We start from the raw sequence: 25917 nt of genomic DNA on the forward strand, positions 1-25917 counted from the left end.
GACACATAGACCAAAGTAGCACTTGAGCCTTAATTGGATCCTGGGTGGTGGTGGTGGTGGTGGTTGTTGTTGTTTTTCATTTTATTATTATACTTTAAGTTTTAGGGTACATGAGCACAACGTGCAGGTTTGTTACATATGTATACATGTGCCATGTTGGTGTGCTCCACCCATTAACTCGTCATTTAGCATTAGGTATATCTCCTAATGCTATCCCTCCCCCCTCCCCCCACCCCACAACAGTCCCCGGTGTGTGATATTCCCCTTCCTGTGTCCATGTGTTCTCATTGTTCAATTCCCACCTATGAGTGAGAACATGCGGTGTTCGGTTTTTTATCCTTGCGATAGTTTGCTGAGAATGATGGTTTCCAGCCTCATCCATGTCCCTACAAAGGACATGAACTCATCATTTTTTATGGCTGCATAGTATTTCATGGTGTATATGTGCCACATTTTCTTAGTCCAGTCTATCATTGCTGGACATTTAGGTTGGTTCCAAGTCTTTGCTATTGTGAATAGTGCCGCAATAAACATACGTGTACATGTGTATTTATAGCAGCATGATTTATACTCCTTTGGGTATATACCCAGTAATGGGATGGCTGGGTCAAATGGTATTTCTAGTTCTAGATCCCTGAGGAATCGCCACACTGACTTCCACAATGGTTTTAAAAAAACAAACAACAACAAAAAAACAGCTATTAAGGGCATTTTTGGAACAATTAGGAAAATATAAATAGGAACTATTTTATCATAGGATATTGAATTAACATTAATTTTCTTTTTTTAAAATACACATTAGCAGCAGATTTTTATTAGATAAAGGATAACAAGGGTTAGGTAAGCAGTAACAAATGGCAAGAACAGCCATGCTACAGAGGAGTGAAGGCATTACTAGGTACGGGAATGGGCACTTACGAAATCTAAGGGTCAGGTCTCCTGACAATCTCTGACCACCCAGTAAGCTCTTCTCCTTGGCACTCAATATGACCAGTGCTGGCATGAAAGGGTCTACAGTAGCTAGTTCAACTTGGCCAACAGTTCTTCCAGTTCTGGTTGGGCTTTGAATCTTCCCTTGAAGTCTTCTTCAGTGTGCTCCTTAACTGACAATCTGACTCCTTCAGGAAGACTGCTTTGGATTATTTCCAAGAAAATCTCTGCAAATGTAGCACTCAAACTGCTGATCTGAACCAGTCGCTCATGGGTGGTAAGCACTGAGTCCAGGAACATTTTGCTGCCTTGGTCCTGCAACCACAACACTTCAGTGGTTTTGGTTGGCATCACATAAATTTCCTCGACTTGACTTTCCTTAACTTTCCTCGAATGGAGAGAGAGTTGCAGAGGTTGTGAACATACCGGGCATAACTCTCTGCCAGGGTCATGTCATATGCAGTCAGGTGAATGTTTAAAACCCCATATTCATCATCTATCCCCAAATTAATGAGTCTCACTTCCACTTTTTGCTTCTTCTTGGGCTCTTCTGCTTCAATTAGGTGCTTGTACTTTCCAATGGTGTGAGTGGGCTTTGTCTTGTAGGGCCAACTAGTACTTAGTACAATGCCACCTACAGAATAGATGGGCTTCTCTGCTGAAGTTCTAAGCCTTAAGAGTGAAAAGACTTGCTTAAAAATGGTATTGTTCCTCAGGCACAGCACTTTTTCCAAGGTTCTGCTCATCCTTTGCTGCTGCACGGCATCTAGCTGTGCAAACCAAAGACCCACCCCCCCCAACATTAATTTTCTTAGATGTGATAATGTTTTATGTCAGAAAGAAAATTTTAATCTCACAAGATACATGTGAAGTATTTAGGGATGAATATCCTGGTGTTTGCAACCAACACGGAGTACAATTAAGCGAAGGGTATATGGGTGTTTGTTGGACTATTCCTCCAACTTTTCTGTAGGTTATACTTTCTTTCCACATAAAAAAGAAAAAAATGATGCTTATCTGGTGAATTTGGTGGTGCTCTTCACCAGTGATGAGTGAGGGAAGTTTGTCAATAACTTATAATTGCTGCGCTGTCTTTGGATTGCTCTATTTTCAGTAATAATCAGTAAACTGACACAGTGTGGGAGACTCACTAAGGGTCCTGTGCTAAGCCATTCTTAACGTAATACTCCTCAAAATTGAAGCCACTAATATAAATAGATTAGTTGTAGTTGTCTATTTTTTTTTTTTTTTTTGAGATGGAATTTTGTTCTTGTTGCCCAGGCTAGAGTGCAATGGCACAGTCTCGGCTCACTGCGACCTCCAACTCCCAGATTCAAATGATTCTCCTGCCTCAGCCTCCTCCCGAGTAGCTGGGATTACAGATGCGTGTCACCACGCCCAGCTAATTTTTTTTTTCTTTCTTTATTTTTAGTAGAGACGGGGTTTTGCCATGTTGTCCAGGCTGGTCTCGAACTCCTGACCTCAGGTGATCTGCCCACCTCAGCCTTCCAAAGTGCTGCAATTACAGGTGTGAGCCACCGCCCCCGGCCTGTAATTTGTCTATTATCTGTGATTCTGTTCTCCTCTATTTGGATGGAAAACAAAGCACTAATGATGGATGTAAGCTTTGTGAGCATTTTTTCACCATGAGCATTGATTCATTCAATGAGTTTTCACTGGGAAGCTACAATGGCCTGCTACAGTCACAGGGGATTCAGTGGACAGGATATGGTGCCTGCCGTTATGGAGATTATATTCTGAGTAGAAGCATTAGAAACAAGCACTTAAAAAATCTACAAAGAGTGATTCTACTTATTCACTGCTCTTTTATTAACTCTCATTATATCTACCAGGACACAAGCTGAAGATGTTTACAATACCATAAAGCAGATGTCAAGATGGCTCCTGCAGGTCAGGCATGGTGCCCGATACCTGTAATCCCAGTGCTTTTGGAGGCCAAGGTGGGAGGATCAGTTGAGGCCAGGAGTTGAAGGCCAGCCTAGGCAATATATTAAGACACCATCAAGAAAGGAAAGAAAGAAAGAAAGAAAGAAGGAAAGAAAGAAAGAAAGGAAAGAAGGAAAGAAAAAAAGAAAGAAAGAAAGAGAAAGAAAGAAAGAGAGAGAAAGAAAGGAGGGAGGGATGGAGGGAGGAAGGAAGGAAGGGAGAGAGGGAGGGAAGGAGAAGGGAAGGAAGGAAGGAAGGAAGGGAGAGAGGCAGGGAAGGAGAATGGAAGGAAGGAGGGAAGGAAGGAAGGAGAGAGAGAGAGAGAGAGAAAGAGAGGTAGGAAGGAAGGAAAAGAAGAAAGGAGGGAAGGAAGGAAGGAAAGGTAGGAAGGAAGGAAAGAAGGAAGGAAAGGTAGGAAGGAAGGAAGGAAGGAAGGAAAGGAGGGAAGGAGGGAGGGAAGGAAGGGAGGGGAGGGGAGGAAGGAAGGAGAGAAAGAGAGAAAGAAAGAGAGAAAGAGGGGAAGGAAGGAGAAAGGAAAGAAAGAAAGAAAAGAAAGAAAGAAAGGAGGGAGGGAGAAAGAAAGAAAGATTAGTACGTATGGTGGCGGTATATACCTGTAGTTCCAGCTACTCCAGAGGCTGAGGTGGGAGGATCATTTGAGCCCAGGAGTTGGAGGCTGCAGTGAGCCATGATCACATCACTGCACCCCAGCCTGGGCAACACAGCAAGACCATGTATGGAAAAAAAAAAAAAAAAAACCTGGCAGTGCCCCATTATTTCTAGTCTCCTGGTATCCATACCCTCATTTAGTCCCCTTCTATTAACATCCTGCTCAATAAAGGTCACCTTATTTTTGGAATTTAAAGTCATAAGAATGGAAATGGATGAAGTGACTTATGAAGTAAGCGTGGATAGAAGAAAGCAAGCTCCAAAATCTGAGCCCTTGGGACTTAGTCCATTTGGGTGGCCACAACAAAAGACCTCAGCTTGGGTGATTTATAAACTGCAGAAATGGATTGCTCACAGTTCTGGAGGCTGGGAGTCCAAGATCAAGGCACTGGCAGATTCTGTATCTGCTGAGGCCTCTGTCTGTTACACAGATGGTGCCTTCTATGTGTCCTTACGTGGCAGAAGAGCCAAGGGAGGTCCCTTGAGCCTCTTTTATAAGACACTAATTCTGTTCATGAGAGATAAGGAGGACCCTGCAAGAGAGACTAAGAGGGAGCATCCAGAAAGGTAGGATAAATATCAGGTAAATATGATGTCTGTAAACCAAGTAAGGTAAGTTTTCCAAGGAAGAGAGAGAGAGGGAGAGAAGGAGATTAACTGTTTCAAATGCCATTGAAAGTTGCTAGGAATAACAATGAAAATGAGCAATGTGGAGGTCATCGGTGACCTTGATTTAAAAACAAACAAACAAAAACCATTCTGCCCAGGCACGGTAGCTCATGCCTGTAATCCCAGCACTTGGGAGCCAAGGTGGGAAAATTGCTTGAGCCCAGAAGTTCAAGACCAGCCTGGGCAACAGAGTGAGATCCCATCTCTACAAAAAATAAACAAAATTAGCTGGGCATGGTGATGCACGCTTGTAGTCCCAGCTACGTGGGAGGCTGAGATAGGAGAATTGCTTGAGCCCAGAAGGTTGGGGCTGCAGTGAGCTGTGATCACGCCACTGCACTACAGCCTGGGTGACAGAATGAGACTCTGTCAAAAAAACAACTCACTGGGTGCGGTGGCTCACGCCTCCCAGCACTTTGGAAAGCACTTTGGATCACGAGGTCAGGCGTTTGAGACCAGCATGGCCAACATAGTGAAACCCTGTCTCTACTAAAAATACAAAAAACTAGCCAGGCATGGTGGCCGGCACCTGTAATCTCAGCTACTTGGGAGGCTGAGGTAGGAGAATCACTTGAACTTGGGAGGCGGAGGTTGCAATGAGCCGAGATCACGACACTGTACTCCAGCCCAGGCAACAGTGAGAGACTCCGTCTCAAAACAAAACAAAACAAACAAACAAACAAAAACTTGTCAGAAGTGTTAAGAGAAAGAACCTCTTTGGAACGCGTTAATGAATGAGAAAACATAAACTGAAAGCAGTACCTAGACACATCATTTTGAAAGAATGTTGCTGTAAAAGGAAGGTGATAAATGAGGTAACAGAGGGGTAAGTGGAGTCAGGAAGGAATCGTTTTGGGATGGGGGAAATAAGAGTACGCTTGATGAGGATTAGTATAATACGGTAACAAGAGGAAATTTTATAGCCCAGGGAAGGGACAGAATTGCTAGAGTGATGTCCGTGAGTAGGAGAAGGTTGGATGGGATCATGGGCTTTGGGAAGAGGGTCAATTCATCCACACCAGCAAGGGAGAAGGGAGCGTATATGGGCACAGAAGTAGGTGTGCTGGTGGGAGCTTGTGGCACTTGTGATCACTTTACTCTTTACCAGCCTCCAGAACTGTGAGAAAATAAACTTCTGTTGCTTAAGCCAAAAACAAAAAAAAAGACACCTCTTATTACTGGTTAGATGACTGTGTTTGCTGAATCAACTGAAAAGCTTTGTCTGAACAACTCCCTACAGGCTGTCATTTGGCAGAGAATGTGAGAGCCTTCAATAAACTTATCCGGGACCTCACTGTCGTCTTCTTCTCACTGAAACCTGGCTCCCTGGGACTCGGCCTTCCCTGAGCATCTCAAATGGTGTTTTCTCTCCTATAACCTTTGTGCCACTGAAACTAGGGGTAGAGTAAGTCTCTTCCTCATTCCTCATCACTGCTTCAAACCATCTTCCCTTTCATCTTCGCAGATACATCCAGCTACAAATCTCACGCCATTATCAGACTCTTCCACACATTTTTCCACTTTGTAAGCAGTCATCTGCTGGGGTCACACCCCCATTCCTTGTAGAGATACGCTGCCACTCTAGGCAATACACTTCTGCCCCAATTCCTGGTGATTTCAGTGTCCACTTAGACGACCCCTCCTCCAATGACCCCTTCATCCACCCTACCTCAGCGGCTCACTTCTGTGGCCATATCCTTGACGTTGTTGCAACCAAGTAACAACAACCCTGACAGAACATCAATTGCCACAACTCACTCTCCTCCTCACCACCATCTTGGCATTCTCCCTCTCGTTTCTCCAACTCCAACAATCCTTTGACCCCATTGGGACTTTACCTATGATCCTATCACCCTTTTGCTTCTTTCAATGCTACCATATCCGTTCTTCCCTTTATTCAGCTAAGTTCTGTGCTCAGTTATTATCATGGCGTCTTGCTTGAACCCTGAGCTCTCTTGCCCTCTCTTCTCCGTCACTTCAGGCGGCTCCACCACAACCCTGGTGAAATCCAACTCTGCCTGTTCCACGCTTGTGCCTATAGAAAAGCATCCAACCCTGCAGAATATTTTAAATTTGTGGTCACTCACCTATGTGGGCCTTGTTCATTCTCCCTGTTTCCTAGAAAATTATTTCATTACTTATTCCTCCCTAAGCCTGTAAACACCCATCCTCCTGTCAGCTGTCACTGTCAGCTGATAACATGCACTCCACTTCTCTGAAAACAGTAAAGCGGCCAGGCGCGGTGGCTCACGCCTGTAATCCCAGCATTTTGGGAGGCCGAGGTGGGAGGATCACCTGAGGTCAGGAGTTCAAGACCAGCCTGGCCAACGTGGCAAAATCCTGTCTCTATTAAAAATACAAAATTAGCCAGGCGTAGTGGCACATGCCTGTAATCCCAGCTACTCGGGAGGCTGAGGCAGGAGACTTGCTTAAACCTGGGAGGTGGAGGTTGCAGTGAGCTGAGATCACACCACTGCACTCCAGCCTGGGAGCAAAAGTGAGACTCTGCCTCTAAAATAAAATAAAATAAAATAAATAAAATAAAAAAATAGACTTGTGACAATGGAACATATTAGTTCTGGCACATAGTAGTTGATTTAAAAAATAGTAGCTGCCATTTTTGCACTTGCAATGGTTTGTGTTATTCAATTAATCAACCAGGATTGAAAACCAGGTATCAGGTGGGCCAAGGAAAAGGTCAGAAGAGGTGCTGTCCACAGAGACAAATCTGAGCAGAGGTTTGAATGAGGGGAGGAGGGAGCCGGAGCTGCTTGAGGGGGCTGACGGGGTCTGGAGGTGGGGTGGGGGAGGGGCGATTTAAGGGTGGAAGGGAGCCGCAGGCTCTGAGGTCGCCTGTTCCACGGCTCCACCTGGTGGAAATCATCCTTGCAGAGCTCAAGCTACAGACAAACGCAAGGAAAAAAGATTTAATACTCAAATATTGCAGCCAATACTTCTGTTATGAATGTTTAAATGTAGTGGTGTTCTTCCAAGTATTACTTGTCTTTCAGAAGTACACATTTAAATTTTTTTGCACCTTTGTTCTTAGATCGTTTTGCGGCATCAACTTTTCTCCTGAAAAGGGTTCCTGAGCCCGCTTTTCTCTAGCCTCGGAGGCAGAATATTTGTGGAGTCGAATCAGCCCTGCTCAGTAGTCCAGCAAACTCTTTTCTTTTTAAACTAGTATCTCGCAAGCAAACTCTTCTTCCACATCCCACAACCCAACTCCTCATCCCCACAAACACAAAGGCACCTCGCACCACATCTTACTGCTGCTTCTCGGCCCCCAGCGCACATTCCCTTTGCTCTGCGACATTGCACCTGGGAGCTCCACAGCTGCATTTCTGTCTTGCCGGCTGGCTTGGGTTCTATTCTGGCGGAGATTTGAAGGCAGTAGGAGGAGGGCAGGACTGCCTTTTTCTGGTTTGAGCGCTGCCCCGCAATAGCGCTTCTCCTTCAGCAGCAGCTGGTTCCAGCCTCTTGTTTCCCCTCAGCGCTAGCGTCATTGCTTCCCCTAAACAGATCAGCAGCAGCCGTGTGCCCTTCTCAGAGGTCTGAGCCCCAGCTTCATAGGGCCATGTATTAGCTTCCTAGGGGCTGCCGTAACCAATGATCGGAGATAGTGTCATTTAAAACAATAGAAATGTATTCGCTCACAGTTCTGGAGACCAGAAGTCAGAAATCAACTTGTTAGCAGGGCCGTGCTCCCTCTGAAGGGTCCGGGGAAGAATCCTTCCTCGCCTTTCTCCTAGCTTCTGTGGTTGCCAGCAATCACTGGCGTTGCTTGGCCTGTAGCTGCAATACTCCAATCTCTCTGCCTCCGTCTTCGCACCATGTCCTTCCCCTTGTGTCTTCTGCATCTTTCCATGGCCTTCTGATAAGGACGCAAGTCATTGGATTTAGGGCACACTCTAATCTAATAGAATTTTTTTTTTTTTTTTTTTTGAGACGGTGTCTCACTCTGTCGTTAGGCTGGAGTGCTCTGGCCTGATCTCGGCTCACTGCAAGCTCCGCCTCCCGCGTTCAAGTGATTCTCCTGCCTCAGCCTCCCGAGTAGCTGGGACTACAGGTGACTACAGGCGCCCGCCACCACGCCCGGCTAATTTTTGTATTTTTAGTAGAGACGGGGTTTCACCATGTTGGCCAGGATGGTCTCAATCTCTTGACCTCGTGATCCACCCACCTCGGCCTCCCAAAGTGCTGGGTTTAGAAGCGTCAGCCACCGCGCCTGGCCTAGTAGAACATCTTAACCTGATTACATCTGCGAAGACCCTATTTCCAAGCAAGGTCACTTTCAAAGGTTCCAGGTGGATGTCAATTTTTGGAGAACACTACTCAACCCGTGATTGCCTCCTCCACCAAGCCTCTCAGTTCCAATAACTCTAGACTCTTCTCTTTGTTCCCTCCAACCCTTGAGGGAAGAAGTTATTTTATATTAGCATGGTGCTTTCATTTTGTTTGATGTTTGTTTGTTCCGCTCTTCAACACGTGTTACCAATTACCTTTAGTGAATTCCCTCCATTGAAATAACATTATGTGGTTTCTTCTTTCCTGATTCAACCCTGACACAGTGCTTGTTACCGGGAGAGGTTCTAGGAAACAGACTATCAAAAATGAGAGTCTACAATCCCAGCATTTTGGGAGGCTGAGGCAGGTGGATGGCTTGAGATCAGGAGTTCGAGACCAGCCTGGCCGACATGGAGAAACACTGTCTCTACTAAAAACACAAAAATTAGCCAGACGTGGTGGTGCACACCTGCAGACCCAGCTACTCGAGAGGCTGAGGCATAAGAATCGCTTGAACCCTGGAGGTGGAGGTTGCAGTGAGCCATGATAGTGCCACTGCACTCCAGCTTGGGCCACAGAGTGAGACTCTGTCTCAAAAAAAAAAAAAAAAAAAAAAAAGAGATACTGTAACGAAGAGTGACATGTACCTGTAGTCCTAACTACTCAGGAAGCTGACACAGAAGTATCGCTTGAGGCCAGGAGTTTGAGTCTTGTTATGGTTTGGATCTGTGTCCTCACCCAAATCTCATGTTAAATTGTAATCTCCAATGTTCGAGGTGGGGCCTGGTGGTAGGTGATTTGTTCATGGGGACAGTTTCTCATGGTTTACCACCACTGCCCCTTGGTATTGGAAGGTGAGTGATATCTGGTTGTTTAAAAATGCGTGGCGCCTCCCCCCTACCTCTTCCTCTTGCTCCCAGCCATGTGAAGTGTTGGCAACCCTGTTGCCTTCCGCCATGATTGTAAGTTTCCTGAGGCCTCCCCAGAAGCCAAGCAGATGCCAGAATCATGCTTCCTGTACAGCCTGTGGAACCGTGAGCCAATTAAACCTCTCTCTCTATATATAAATTAGCTAATCTCAGGTATTTCCTTCTAGCAATGCGAGAACAGACTAATACAACGCTGAAGTGCACTATAAGCGTGCCTGCAAAGAGCCTCCATTCTGGGCAATATAGCAAAACCCCATCTTAATAAAGAAAAGAGAGATTCTGGGATTAGCTTGGAAATGCCACTTGCCTTAAAAAGAGTGCTGAGCTCCTTGCAAATGGGACAGTAATGCATGTCATGCCATAGCATTATGATTAATTACATTATCACCTCTTGTGATTGTGATGAAATGCCTAATAAAGCAACTATTAGGAGACCAGTTAGCTGCTGCACTTGACCACTTTGTTAGTAATGATTACAAGGGCTACAGACTGTTGTATTAGTTTTTCTTTGCTAGATAATGAAGTACCACACACTTAGCAGCTTAAAACACCACCCACATTGGGCATGGTGGCTCACACCTGCAATCCCAGCACTTTGGGAGGCCGAGACAGGTGGAGCGCTTGAGATCAGAAGTTCGAGACCAGCCTGGCTAACATGGTGAAACCCTGTCTCTACTAAAAATACAAAAATTAGCAGGGCATGGTGGCAGGTACCTGTAATCCCAGCTACTTGGGAGGCTGAGACAGGAGAATCACTTGAACCTAGGAGGTGGAGGTTGCACTAAGCCAAAATTGTACCACTGCACTCCAGCCTGGGCGCCTGAGTGAGACTCCATCTCAAAACAAACAAAACACCCATTTATCAGTTCACAGTTCTGTAGGTTGTAAATGCAGTATAGTTGTGTCCCCTGCTCAGGGCCCTACAAGGCTAAACTCGAAGTGTGGGCTGGGAGCTGTCATCGGCCACTATCGGCTGCCTCTGTCTTCAAAGACAGCAATGGAGAATCTAGTTTGCTTTGAATTTCTCTCATGCTTTAAATCTCTGCTTTCCTCTTTCTCTGACCCATAGACCAGGATTTAGAGGGCTGATATGATTAGGTCAGGCCCACCTGGATAATCTCCCTTTTGATAAACTCATAGTGAACTGATTAGTACCTTTAATTACATCTGCGAATTTTTGTCTCAAAATATAACACAATCATGGTATTAATATCCCATCATATTCACGGGCTCCACCTACACTTTAGGGGAGAAAATTATACAAGGTCTCTACACCATGGGTGAGAATCTTCAGAGCCTTCTTAGAATTCTGCCTACCACAGATGGTGTATTTTGGACTACACTGAAGGGCTCACAGGGGAACAAAAAGATAGGCTCAAAACACTGAACACAGAGAACCAGAGTGTGTCTATGGTATCCCTTAAAAAATTTTGTTATTTTGTGTAGCTGCAAGGTTACTCTCATTGAAAATAAGAACTTGATTGTGTGGGTTGCAGAATTATAATGTAAGTTGACTTCACAGACTTGCCAAGTCTCCTGCCAAGAGCACTGATTGGGAAGGATAGACACATCTGGGTGAACTTAGGTAAAGCTAAGAATTTTGAATCCCTGAGTCACTGTGTATTTCTTGCCAGGAGAAGCAACGCTTCTTCATATGTGTAAGGACATTAGCTTTCTCTTGCTTGAAAACCTTATGACTTTGAGGCAGTTATCTTGCAAGAGGATGCCTATTCTCCCCAACAACCACTCCTTCACTCTTTATTGCTTTCAGACTTTTAATGGAGTCAGAGCTCAGCCTATTTCAGAGAGAAAAGCACAACACGTGTCCCAGGAAGAGATAATTCATTTTTCAAAAAATTGCAAGCTTTTGCTAACATATCTTGGCAGGAACCTAAAAAATATATGTTGGGATGGATTCTAAAGGTTATAGAACAGATTAACATTGCATTTGGTCAGTTTATTAATGGGGATGTGCTTACTGGGAGTTCTGGATTTCATGTGTCCGCTCAAGCATCTAGAATTGGCTGTAACAATTTGATGGATTCAGTGGGCAAAACTTGGATTCAATGGTTGCCTATATCCAATAAAGTTAAGATATCAAACTTTCCTGGTGTGATGCCAAGGGAAGAATCTAAAAGCAAAAGGGAAAAGGAATGCTGCAGTGGACAGAAACGTTAACCAGGAGCCACCCCCGCCCCAAACTCACACCCTGAGATGGCCCAGAGGACGTTCCCTTCACTCTGTGTTTTGATATGAACCATGAAGTGTCCCAGATATTACCCCACTTGCACGATTATGTATTAGCATACGTGAATATGACAGAAAACACATGGCACCTGGGTCAGGGAAAACTATATTGATAAATCTTTCCTTGAAGAGGATCTTGATGTCCACCTCTACTAGGTCCACCACTGTGCTGCTCAAATCTACTTCTTCATCTACATCTGGGGAGCAGCTCCTCCAGCCTTCCAGTGGGCCTCTCTTCCTGGAGGAAATGTAAAAGCAGATGGCTTAGAAGCACAAGCTACAACACCTGCTGCTGCAGCTGGTCTCAGGGCCATGACTGATACTTTTCATTTTCCTCCTCCAATCCCCATTCTAGATTCCCCCTCACCTCTGCAGCTTACCTCTTGGCTTATCCAGTGGTGTGACCCTGATCCTTATTCCCATGGGGTCTGAACTCTGGCCACCATGCCCTTCCCAAAAGTGTTCCTGCACTTGTCTATCTATCATCACAACTGGCCACGGGAGTACCATGGGTTGCAAAAGTGGATCAGTGGTGCCACACGTCTTCCCTGCCCTCATAGTGGAACCACAGCCTTTCTTCTTCCGCTGATCAGGGTCAATTAGCCCTGCCAAGACTGTGGCTCTTCTCTTTTATTGCTGGTCCCAATTATAAGAAGCCCAAAATCCCCAGGCAGCAGGCATAGCTGCAATGTAGTGGAGACTTTTGCTGTGTCCCCTGATAAAATTATGCCCACTTTTGACCAGGATTTCTAGCACTGCAGAAAGAGGCTGCAGGGACAGGAAGCAAGACACTTCTGCTTCATCCCTTGGTTCATGACCAATATATTCTTCCTACCGGGGAGCCATCTCCTTATCAATGCTGTGTGATTCAATGTGTGTATGTGCCATCCTGGAGATGATGTCTCATTCTCATAGAGTGTTGCCTCTAAGCTGGTACTTTAACGGGGCCATCTACAAGTTATTCCAATGCCTTATAAGTCTGTAGCTTCTGGATGATGTGACAGGTGATACAGTCAGTTGACATCACGGTCATAGGCTTGGCTGGTCTGACTCAATCCTGGTGAATCAACATTCCTTCAACCTTCAAATAGTGGTACCAGAGGAGGCTCCATGGCAGGAAAGGTCAACCTATGCCTGCAATACATGCCTATTCCTGTTAGAACAAATCTCTGTCTTCCCAGAATAGAAGCAGCCCAGTGTAGTCAACTTGCCACAAAGCTACCAGTTGGTCTTCCTGTGGAATGACGTCATATCAACAGATCTGCATCGGGCTCCCTTGCTGAAAGTTTTGACATTCCACGGCAGCAGTAGCTAAATCAGACTTGGAAGTTGTTTTTCTGCTCACTCATGTGGCTGCTGTCAGTTGGGAGCTAAGCTGGGATACCTCGGTTCTGCTCCACATGACTGTTCTCCCCACATGGTGTCTTGTCCTCCAGGGCCTCCTTTTACAGCAGGATAGCCTTGCAGAATCGGGGGAACAGGTTTGAAAAGAACAAGCCCAATGTGCACGCACCAATTAAGCCACTACTTGCATCATGCTCTGGTGTCCTATTAGCCAAAGCAAGTCACATGAATGAGAATGAGCTTTTCCTCAAAGCATGAGAAACTAGGCCAAAGCAAACAAAAGGATCTTAGACAGACACACACACGCACGCACGCACGCACACACACACACACACACAGAAATTCTTTCTCTTTTATTTATTTGACCACATCAGCTGCTAAAACGTTAAAAGCAAATAAGATGCATTTTCCATTTTGTGATTTTAGAAAAATTTACATTATTACAAAAGTAGTACATTCTTGCCTGTGAGTGTAGGTGATTCATTGCATACAATGCAGTTCTGCTCAGAGCATGAAAGAGGCTGCAGGGAATTACGAAAGCAATTTCATTTACAATAGTATCAAAAAGAATAAAATACTTGAAAATAAACTTAACCAAGAAGACAAAAGACTTGTATGCTAAAACTTTAAAACATTGCTGAAAGCACTTAAAGAAGACACAAATAAATGGAATGACATCTGTGCTCATGATTGGAAGATTTAGTTTTGTTAAAATGTCAACAATACCCAAAACAATCTTAATGTAATCATTTAGCAAATGATTATGATTATGATTTCATATTTGTTGGGGGCATAAGAAAATCATACGCATTATGATTACATTAAGCAAACTTAATGTAATCCCTATTAAAAATTCCAATTAAAAATTTATCCTAAAATTTATGTGGACTCTCAAGGGACCCTGGATAGCCAAAATAAGCTTGAGAAAGAAGGACAAAGCTGGAGGCATCACACTTCCTGATTTCAAAATATATTACAAGACGAGAATCGCTTGCCAGGAGGCGGAGGTTGCAGTGAGCTGAGCCTAGATTGTACCACTGCACTCCAGCCTGGGCAACAGAGCAAGACTGTCTCAAAAAAATTTTTTGTGTATGTATAAATTTTATGTGTACATACATAAAATTTTTTTCTACATACATAAATTTTTTTAGTCATATATAAATATATATATATGTTAACAATAATCAAAACAGTGTGGTACTGGCATAAAAACAGACATATAGACGAATGGAATAGAAGAGAAAGCCCAGAAGTAAACCCTTGCCTATATGATTGAATGACTTTTTACACGGGTGTTGAGACCATTCAATGGAGAAAGGAGTCTCTTCAACAAATAATATTGGGAAAACATTAAAGTCCACATGCAGAAGAATAAAGTGGGACCCTTACCTTACACCGTATGCAAAAGTTAACATAAAATAGATCAAAGACCTAAATGTAAGGCCTAAACTATACAATTTCTAGAAGAAAACATAGAGGGAAAGCTTTACGATGACATTGGATTTGACAATGATTTTTTGGTTGTGATACCAAGAGCACAGGCCACAAAAGTAAAATAGATAAATGTTTTGTTTGAGACAGGGTCTTGCTCTGTCACCCAGGCTGGAGTGCATTGCCATAATTATGGTTCACTGCAGCCTCAACCTGCCAGGCTCAAGCAATCCTCTCATCTCAGCTTCTCAAGTAACTGGGACCACAGATGCACGCCACCACACCTGGCTAATTTTTCTGTGTTTTAGCAGAGGCAAGGTTTTGCCATGTTGCCCAGGCTGGTCTCAAACTCTTGGGCTCAAGCAATCCACCCACCTCGACCTCCCAAAGTGCTGGGATTACAGGTGTGAGCCACCAGGCCCAGCCATAAAATAGATAAATTATACTACATTAAACTTAGAAACTTCTCTGCATCAAAGGACACAATCAACAGAGTGAAAAGGCAACGAAAGGAATGGGGAAAAAAATGTTTGCAAATCATACATCTGATAAGGGGTTAATATCCAGAATATATAAATAGCTCCTACAACTCAACAACAACAAAAACAAAACAATCTGATTTAAAAATGTGCAAAGGAGTGAGGTGCAGTGGCTCATGCTTACAGTCCCAGCTACTGGGAGGCCAATGTGGGAGGATCACTTGAGCCCGGGAGTTGGAGACCAGCCTAGGCAACACAGTGAGTGATATGGCTTGGCTGTGTCCCCACCCAAATCTCATCTTAAATTGTAGTTCCCATAATTCCCATGTGTCACGAGGGAACCAGTGGGAGGTAATTTAATCACAGAGGCAGGTCTTTCCCGTGCTGTTCTTGTGATAGTGGATATCTCACAAGATGTGATGGTTTTATAAAGGGAAGTTCCCCTGCACACGCTTTCTTGCCTGTCGCCATTTAAGATGTGACTTTGCTCCTCCTTTGCCTCCCTAGCAATGTGGAACTGTGAGTCAATTAAACCTCTGTTTTATGAATTACCCAGCTTCAGGTACGTCTTTATGAGCAGTGTGAGAGCAGACTAATACAGTGAGACTGACTCAAAAAAAAAAAAAAAAGAGAGCAGAGGACTTGAATAAATATTTCTCCAAAGAAAATAAACAAATGACCAGTAACACATGAAAATATGTTTCCCATCACTAATCACTAGGGAAATGCAAATCCAAACCACAATGAGACACCACTTACTGTGTGTGTCTCGTTTTCTTTTTTCCTTGGGCTGCATCTGGGTCCTGGTAATACTCCTTCCATTGCGCAACTAATTCAATGTTTGAACTCTGGAAAGGAACACAAGTGGATATAAAAAGTTTCAAATTTGACATTGATAAAAGAGTTGGAAATGCACATGCAGTAGCAGCAGATTTTGGTACCCTGCATCCTGCCCTTGGGCTTGCCTCTGATTTCAGCTGCTGCTATGGTAGACAGTTCCATGAGAGCTCAGCTGCCTGCTTGCCTCAAGCCTATGCTCTACAACTGTGCTTTTCTGCCTTCTCCAAAGCATGTGAGCCTCCGAAGTGCATCATATGCATGGAATTAATGCATCTGGGGGCAATCTTCCCACGACAGAGGATGAGAGCCAATGACAAGTGCCCCAGCTCCCAAATGCTGGGAGGAATTCTGTACACTTCTTAGAGGTGCTGGTGGAATCAGCCCGTTGCTTAGAGCAGCAACCTGGAGAATGGCCATATAGTTAAGCTCCTTTTACTCTAGAAAAAGATAACAAAAGGTTGAAAGCAATTACCAAGCAATTGAAATCTGAGTATGAATGCCAGAGAACCTCTTTGGAAGTGTACAGAGAAACTCTCTTTTGCATTGGGAGGCCAGAGAAAGCTGAGGACCAAGGCTAAGAATTAATCATCTGAGACCAAAGAAGGTGACACTCCCAACCATGCCAGATCTGCTGTGGCAAGTTCAGGGCCCTGACTGGGGAAGAATAGGACTCTTACATATAGGATGCAAACATCTGTGTTGATGCCCTACCCCTTGAAATTCTAGTTTCCTCTAGACCCTCCAACCCCACAAATGTGGGCTATCCCTCCATAGCAAGAGCCAGTTCACCCCTGGCCTCATTGCTTGAAGACAATGCAGAGGCCTCTTCCCTTCAAGACACTTGTGCCCTCCACCCAGGATGAGCCCCAGCTTCTTTCCCGGATACCAGTATAGGTTTAAATTCCAGCATAATCCAGCTGAGGTTGCACTGGGCCTTATAAGGGAAGAAAGGGCTTAAACTCACAAAGAGCTGATGACCCAGGTAACAGGTACCAAAAAGTGTCAGGGGGTATGAATAAGACTGCATTCTGGGAGTACTTGGTCAAGGGGGCCAGAGCATAAATGTGGATGGGGGAAGAGTCTATTGATTGGAGAGCCCTGGCCAGAGATATAGGATTTAACCCCCCAGTAAAGACCCCAGGAGATGATATACACTTGGAACTAAGATGACATAGTGAGTTTGGTGCCCTCCCCACCTCCTGCAAATCCAAAAGATATGTCCACATCCTAATACCTAAAACCTGTGAAGGTGACCTTATTTGGGAAAGCAGTCTTTGCAGAATTAAGGATCTTGAGATGAGCTCATCCTGGATTATCTGGGTGGGCCCTAAATCCAATGACAAGTGTTTTTATAGGAGACACATAGATAATGGAGAAGGGGGGAAGGCCATGTGAAGGCAGCGGCAGAGACTGAAGTGATGTGGCCACAAGCCAAGGAATGCTGGAAACTACCAGAAGCTGGAAAAGCAAGGAACCAATTCTCCCCCTAAAGCCCTGGCGGGAGTGTGGACCTGATGACACCTGTCAGAGCACAGTTTCTGTTGTTTTTACACCATCCAGTTTGTGGTCATTTGTTACGGCAGCCACAGACGCTAGTACAGATGGCTTTCAGACCATGGAAAAAGAGGATGCCCATGCTAGGTAATGTTAAAATGTCAAAAGTGCCAAGTCAGACAGTGGACTAAGGGATTGTAAGATTCAGGGGGGTGTGTATAATAGAGTGAATTGCTATGCATGACTAGATCACTTACCATATATTTATGCTCCACAGGAAAGCTCAGAGAAAACATCCTCCACCAAGACGTAAAGCACCCACATCACTCAGAAGCTCAGTGGTGACTCTCTTCTGCCAGTCTGGGCAGACAGTTGGAAAGGTTCAACAGAGCTGGGCTTACCGATAGCAAGTGGGATGACAAGACCCTAAAATAGGAGAACTAGGTGGTGGCACTTAATCCTCAGAAGCCAGGTGGAAGCCATGACTGCAATCAGGGAAAAGCTCAGAAAAGCAGCTGAGGGAGCCTGGACCACAGACGGCTATGGAGATAGTTCACAGAGGACCACATCCCTAGCAGCAAAATACACATGCAGACAGGGGTGCTTCTCAACCTGTGTCATAGGAAGAAATCCAGGATGGATAATCAGCAGACTGAGGATGGGTGCTCCAATAAAAGTCAGGACCACCTGCCCAGTTTCTGAATAAGACCCAGCTTTCAAACCCTGAAGCCCCTGACTGGGAGGAGGGCCAGGTATCTAAGAGAAAGACCCTGTAACACCCTGGCAAATGGGCACAGTCATGATTTCCTGAGTCCTTCTGCAAGGGGACCTAAGATCTCACAGAACTGTTCACCAGGGAAGGGGAAATACTCAAGTATTTGAAGTATTTTGGAGGACTGTTGGAACAGGGTCAGAAGTGACATTGATACCCTGAGACCTGCCACAGCATTGCAGCTGCCCGCACTGCTTCTGTGGGGCACATGGTGACCAGGTGATCCATGGAGTCCTGTCCATGGCATGGTGGCTCACAGTGGATTCAGTAAGACTACAGGCCCACCGGCAGTCATGTCCTCAGTCCACAAATGTATAACTGGGGTAAATATTCTCAGAAGTTGGCATAGCCTCCCCATTGGGTCTTTGGCCTGTGGGGTGAGGGCATTCCATGGGGAAAGCCAAGTAGAAATTTCTGAAATTGACCCTATCCACTCTGCCAAGATAGCAAACAAAATAGATATATTGTGTGTACTTCAGCTGGGGGGGAGGGGACTATGGGAGGATGGAGAAGAGGGCATTATGAGATGCACACAGGGAGATGGAGGGAGATCGCCAAAATTGGTGCTACCTGTAAGAATCTAAAACATGGTGGATTGGTGCTCCTTGTAACATCTCCATTTATTTATTTGTTTGTTTTGAGTCGGAGTTTCGCTCTGTCTCCCAGGGTGGAGTGCAGTGGCATGATCTCAGCTCACAGCAACCTCCACCTCCCAGGTTCAAGCGATTCTCATCCCTCAGCCTCCCAAGTAGCTGAGGCTACAAGACATGCACCACCATGCCTAGCTAATTTTTGTATTTTTGTAGTAGAGACGGAGTTTCACCCTGTTGGCCAGGCTGGTCTCGAACTCCTGACCTCAGGTGATCCACCTGCCTTGGCCTCCCAAAGTGCTAGGATTACAGGCATGAGCCACTGTGCCCAGCCATCCATTTCATTAACCAGTCTGGATCATGAGGAATCCTGGTTTGTCTTGGGATAGTAGATTATGCAACTCAACCAAGCAGCAGACTCAAATTGGGCCAGATATGGCACGTTGGCTGCTTCGAAGAGATTCATGCAGCCTCAGGTACGTGGTATGCAGCCATTGATTTTGCATTTGATTTTCATTGTGTTCTTTTTCTATCCCCATCAGGAAATATGATCCAAACCAGTTTACATTTTCATTCATTCTTATTATTATTTTGCAGTTCACAATGCACATTCACAATTTTGTCCCAGGGCTAAGTTAACTCTCATGTCTCTGTCATAATACAATAAAGAGATTTAAACTCTGGGGACCTTGTGCAGAACATCACAATGATCCACTACATCAGTAGCCTTTCCTAAGGGTAAATCAGGAATACCTGATTTACTGACATGGGATCCAGAGTAACAGTGCCTAGGACATTCTAAAGAGAACGAGGTGAGGCAGGGGCCGCATAACCAGGGGACCTGCTGATCCCAACCATACACTTCATCACCCAAAAAGCTAGTGACCTGATGGGAGGTGAGATGAACCCCTGGGTTGCCACTATGCCTACAACTTGGGGATGACACCCCACAGGGCCAGGCACTGTCCTTCAACATGTGGAATGTACTTTGCCCTTTATATGGTTCCAAAGTATTTCAGTGATACTGAATCAGAAACACAGGGCTAGTATCTTCCTCTACTGTTTCCAGTTTGTAGCTTTTGATGGTGATCTGAAATGACCACCCAGCAAGAAACTTAAATGAAGAGCTAGTACATTAAATGCAACACAAATCATTGTAATTCACAAGTTAACCTGCAGATGGTGCCATATTATTGCTGTGTCTCTTTGTTTATCTTTTTTTTTTTTTAAATACCTCCCTGACCACTGTGGATCAATATCTGTTTGGTTGTGACAAACTCATGAGGAAAGACCAGTCACTGAGTCCCAAAACATTTGGAGTTGAATTTTTACTAATACTGTCTGATGTGCAACCTTCCTTCATGAAAAAAAAAGAGATGCTCAGGACAAATAGCTAATGCATGTGGGGCTTAAAACCTAGATGACGGGTTGATAGGTGCAGCAAACCACCATGGCGCACATATATATATATATCTATGTAGCAAACCTGCACATTCTGTACATGTACGCCGGAAGTTAAAGTTAAAAAATGGAAAATAAAGCTTAAAAAAATTGCGGTCTAGCCCTTCACAGAAAAAGGCTTCTGACTCCTGCTTTAGGAGAAAGCACAAACAAGGAGGTAAAAATAAACAGTGCAATCAGACTTCTTTTGGACCCTAAGCGTTTAATTATGGAAGATGAAGGGGGGAAAAAAAACAGAAGAGGAAAATAGAGCTAAGTGGAAAAAGTCTTTGAAAATTTAGTAGAGCCAGGTGCGGTGGCTCACACCTGTGATCCCAGCACTTTGGGAGGCTGAGGCAGGTAGATCACCTGAGGCCAGGAGTTTGAGACCAGCTTTGCCAACATGTTGAAACCCCGCCTCTACTAAAAACACAAAAATTAGCCGGCTGTGGTTGTGTGTGCCTGTAGTCCCAGCTACTCGGGAGGCTGAGGCAGGAGAATCGCTTGAACCTGGGAGGTGGAGGTTGCAGTGAGCCAAGATCATCTAGCCACTGCACTCCAGCCTGGGCGACAGAGCGAGATTCCGTCTCCAAAAAAAAAAAATCTGAAATCCAAAATGCTCCAAAATCTGAACTTTTTGAGCACCAACACGACGCCACAAGTAGAATATTCCACACGTGAGAACTCTAATACAAGCTTTGTTTCATCACAGATTTAAAATGTTGTATAAAATTACCCTCAGGCTATGTGTATCAGGTATATATGAAAAGCAAAGACCAATTCTTGTGTTTAGACTTGGGTCCCATTCCCCATATCTTATTATGTATTTGCAAATATTTCAAAATTTGAAAAAATCTGAAATTCAAAACACTTTTGGTTCCAACCATTTCAGATAAGGGATACTTAACTGTAGTACAAAAATGCACTTTATAAATTTTTTTTCTTCAATTTTTAAGTTCAAGGGTACACGTGCAAGATGTGCAGGTTTGTTACCTAGGTAAACGTATGCCATGGTGGTTTGCTGCACAGATCATCCCATCACCTAGGTATTAAGCCCAGCATCCATTAACTATTCTTTCTGATGTTCCCCCTCCCCCTACACCCCTGGCAGGTGCCCATTGTATGTTACTTCCCCCCATGTGTCCACGTGTTCTCATCAATCAGCTCCCACTTAAAAGTGAGGACATGCAGTGTTTGATTTTCTGTGTTAGTTTGCTGAGGATAATGGTTTCCAACTCCATCCATGTCCCTGCAAAGGACATGACCTAATTCCTTTTTATGGCTGTATACTATTCCATAGTGTACATGCACATTCTTTATCAGTCTATTATTGATGGGTCTTTATCAGTCTATCATTTGGGTTGATTCCATGTCTTCGCTATTGTGAACAGTGCTGCAATGAACACACATGCGTATGTATCTTTATAATAGAATGATTCCTATTCCTTTGGGTATATACCCAGTAATGGGATTGCTGGGTCAAATGGTATTTCTGCCTCTAGGTCTGAGGAATTGCCACACCATCTCCCACAGTGGTTGAACTAATTTACACTCCCACCAACAGTGTCAAAGCATTTCTTTTTCTCTGCAACCTCACTAGTGTTTGTTGCTTTTTGACTTTTTAATAATAGCCACTCTGACTGAGGGAAGATGGTATCTCATTGTGGTTTTGATTTGCATTTGTCTAACAATAGTGATGCTGAGCTTTCTTTCACGTTTCTTGGCCACATGTACGTCTTCTTTTGAGAAGTGTACTTTATAGATTGAAGACTCTTTAAACTTGAAAACTTTTGATTTAAAAATTTTTATACTTTTTTTTTTTTTTTTTTTTTTTTGAGACAGGGAGTCTCGCTCTCTCGCCCAGGCTGGAGTGCAGTGGCTCGATCTCGACTCACTGCAAGCTCCACCTCCCAGGTTCACGCCATTCTCCTGCCTCAGCCTCCCCAGCAGCTGGGACTACAGGCGCCCGCTGCCACGCCCAGCTAATTTTTTGTATTTTTAGTAGAGACAGGTTTCACCATGTTAGCCAGAACGGTCTCCATCTCCTGACCTCATAATCTGCACACCTCGGCCTCCCGAAGTGCTGGGATTACAGGCGTGAGCCACCACGCCCCGACAAAATTTTTTATAGTTTTTATAAGTGACCCCACTTCCACCAACCTTCACCTTTGGACGCTGGAAAAAGCTTTGGAGATTTGCATTTGCACCCAGACTTCATCCCTTACTACCTTGGCGCCCTGCACTAGAAGCCTCCATTTTTATTCTGTAAAAGTAAAGCAATAACATCAATCTCATTGATGGAATGAGGAATAAGCTAATCCATTCAGGCAGTTTATTTAGCAATTGTAGGAAATTAATGAAAGTTTTTTCTCTCTTCCCTTGCCTCTTTTACACTAAAACAGGGTGGACTGTGCATAATTTAACCCTTCCTTAATAACACAGATGTTTTTGAGATGAGTACTGCTTTTTTTTTTTCACTGAGCTGTGGAAAAGCAGAGAAGCAGAGATGCTTCAGAAATTGCTCTGTAAAGTTGAATGTGGATGTAAATAGGCAGCAGCTGCTGCCTCCTCCTTTCCCAAGACTCAGCCCCCATTTCTAGTAGTTTCATTTAGAATCCAAGAGACTCTGGGCCTATACCTTCCCTCTAAATGACAGGCAGTAATAAAAGATGACGCCAACAAGGTAAAGGTAGCTCACCTCTAATTCCAGCACTTTTGAGAGGCCAAGGCAGGAAGATTACTTGAGAGCCATGACTTCAAGACCAACTCCGGGAACAGAGTAACACCTGGTCACTTCCAAAAACGTAAAATGTAGCCTGGCAGTGTGTCCAGAGTTAGTGGGTTTGTCTCACAGGCTTCATTCACAGATCTTTGCAGTGAGCATTACAGCTTTCAAGGAGGTATGTGTAGAGATTTTCGTTTCCCCCCCACCGCTCTGGAGTTACTCATTCCTTCTGCTAAGTTCAATGATGTTCCTGGTTTGCAGACGTGAACCTACAGACCTTCACAAACACTGTTAAAGCATATAAAAAAAAATAGACCCAAACACAGCAACAACAAAACTTACAAAAAATAAATAAATAAATAAAAAATAAAAACAAACACTTCCATACTACACACGGCGCTCCGCAGCTGGTTGCCACTGCCCGCTCCTGCAACCTACTTTTATGCTCTTATATGGCCCCACCCGCATCCTGCTGATACGTCCATTTTACAGAGAGCTGATTGGTCCTTTTACAGAGAGCTGATTGGTCCATTTTGACAGGGTGCTGCTTGGTGCGTTTACAATCCCTGAGCTAGACACAGAATGCTGATTGGTGCATTTGCAATCCTCTAGCTAGACATAAAAGTTCTCCAAGTCCTCCCCAGATTAACTAGTCGCAGAGCACTGATTGGTGCGTTTACAAACCTTGAGCTAGACAGAGGGTGCTAATTGGTGCATTTACAATCTTTAGCTAGACACAAAAGTTCTCCAAGTTCCCACTAGGTGAGCTAAACACAGAGCACTGATTGGTGCATTTACAAACCTCGAGCTAGGTACAGGGTGCTGATGGGTGTGTTTAAGAACTTGAGCTAGACACCGAGCACTGATTAGTGCATTTATAATCCTTTAGCTAGACAGAAAAGTTCTCCAAATCTCCACCCAATTAGCTAGGTACAGAGTGCTGATTGGTGCACCCATGAACCCCAAGGTAGACACAGAGTGCTGATTGGTGCATATACAATCCTCCGGCTAGACATAAAAATTCTCCGAGTCCCAACTCTACTCAGGAGGCCAGCTGGCTTCGCCTAGTGGATCCAGCGCCAGGGCCGTGGGCGGAGTTGCCCTCCAGTCCCGCACTGTGCGCCTACACTCCTCAGCCCTCGGGCAGTTGATGAGACCGGGTGACAGCAGAGGAGAGGGGCGACAGTTAGGAGAGGCTTGGGCCGCCCAGGAGTCCACCCCTGGGGGCTCGGGCATGGCGGGCTGCAGGTTCTAAGCCCTGCCCCGCGGGAGGTGGCTGAGGCCCGGAGAGAATTTGAGCGCGGCGAGGGCGGGCCAGCAGTACTGGGGGACCCGGCGCCCCCTCCGCAGCTGCTGGCCTGGGTGCTAAACCCCTCACCGCCTGGGGCCGGCAGCGCTAGCGGCCCCTTCCAGTGCGGGGCCCGCTGAGCCCGCGCCCGCTCGGAACTCGCGCTGGCCGGCAAGCGCCGTGCGCAGTCCCGGTTCCTGCCCGCGCCTCTCTCTCCACACCTCGCAAGCCACACCTCCCCGCAAACATAGGGAGCAGGCTCCGGCCTCAGCCAGCCCAGGGAGGGGCTCCCACAGTGCAGCGGCAGGTTGAAGGGCTCGTCAATCTTGGCCAGAGCGGACAGCCAGGCCGAGCAGGTGCTGAGAGTGAGCTAGGGCTGCTAGCACGTTGTCACCTCTCAGCATGGTGGCACGCACCTGTGGGCTCAGCTATTTGGAAGGATCACTTGAGCCCAGGAATTAGAGGTTGCAGTGAGCTGGGATGGCACCACTGCACCCCAGCATGGGTGTCAGAGCAGCAAGACTCTGTCTCTGAAAAAAGATAAAAATAAAAGAGAGAGATGAATTGTGCCCAGTGGCCCTAGAGGTAGGGCCTCCACTATACCACATATGGGATGGGGCCTTGGGTCACAGAATAGCATCCTTTCTGGAGTGTCCTGGTGGAGACACATGTTTTCACAGTATAGCAGCAGAGTTAACTGTTCCTCACTTCCTGCTTTTGATGGTTTTGCTATTTTTCATGTCTGTTTTTCTAATGGTTCTAGCACAGCTCTTACTAAGTCAAGTTGAGAAGCTGGCCAAGTGGCTTCCATCCCTTTGCCCTTCCTCCCCACCCGGCAGCTCCGTGGGGCAGTCAGGGGCATGGGCCTGGGAGCTGCCCTGGCTGATGTGAAAACAGGCTCCTTCCAGTGTGAAATGGGGCCAGTAATCCTTGCCACCTCTGCTCTTAGGAGGTTTGTGTGCAGTGGCTGTTCCCTCCAAGTTTTCCAAAGTGCCCACGGAGAGTAAAACGGTGAATGAATCTAAGCCAAGGCATCATGTAGGAGTCAGTGGCTCACAATAATTAGTGGTGAGGTGTGCCTGAAGATACAAAATGTGTCATTAAAACACACACAGGGGCACCGTGGCTCACATCTATAATCCCAGCACTTTGGGTGGCTGAGGCGGGCAGATTACCTTAGGTCAGGAGTTCGAGACCAGCCTGGCCAACATAGTGAAACCCCATCTCTACTAAAAATACAAAAATTAGGCGTGGTGGCACATGCCTGTAATTCCAGCTATTTTTGTTGGCAGGGGGTGGGGGGTGGGTGGGTCGCTGAGGCAGGAGAATTGCTTGAACCCACGAGGCAGAGGTTGCAGTGAGCCGAGATTGTGCATTCCAGGCATTCTAGCCTGGGTGACTGAGACTCCATCTCAAAAAAAAAAACCAACTCCACCAATTTTAATGGCTTACTAATTTTAATGTTCTTGAGCAAAACCACGTCTGAGTTGGTTCCCTCCTTTACAAAATGGAGATAACAGTTTTGTTGTTTTTTTAAAGAAGGGGTTCTTGCTCTGTCACCCAGGCTATAGGCCAGTGGCGTAATCATAGCTCACTGCAGCCTAGAACTCCTGGCCTCAAGCGATCCTCCCACCTCAGCCTCCCAAAGCATTGGGTTACAGGCATAAGCCACTATGTCCGGCCGATATTATCTATTTTTTTAATTAAAATTTTTATTTGGGGATAACTAGATCCACATGCAATTGTAAAAAGTACTACAGAGAGATTCCATGTACCCTTTACCCAGCTTCCCGCAGTAGAGACAAGTTTGCAAAACTATCATACAATATTGCATCT

The 25917-nt window shown here is 45.2% G+C and overlaps 1 long non-coding RNA gene and 1 pseudogene across 1 annotated transcript; both read right to left on the bottom strand.

The window, feature by feature from the left end:
* Positions 1-966: 966 nt before the first annotated feature.
* On the bottom strand, positions 967-1676 carry LOC100450701 (large ribosomal subunit protein mL48-like; annotated as a pseudogene).
* A 5493-nt stretch (positions 1677-7169) lies between these two features.
* LOC129059759 (uncharacterized) lies at positions 7170-19718 on the bottom strand. Its single transcript, XR_008525841.2, has 5 exons — positions 19515-19718; positions 15692-15780; positions 12059-13226; positions 11411-11916; positions 7170-8089 (listed from the first exon to the last, which is right to left on the bottom strand). It is a non-coding gene; the product is annotated as an uncharacterized LOC129059759 (long non-coding RNA).
* Between the last annotated feature and the right edge of the window lie 6199 nt (positions 19719-25917).

Source organism: Pongo abelii, chromosome 5, assembly GCF_028885655.2.
Source record: "Pongo abelii isolate AG06213 chromosome 5, NHGRI_mPonAbe1-v2.0_pri, whole genome shotgun sequence".
Classification (NCBI taxonomy): domain Eukaryota; kingdom Metazoa; phylum Chordata; class Mammalia; order Primates; family Hominidae; genus Pongo; species Pongo abelii.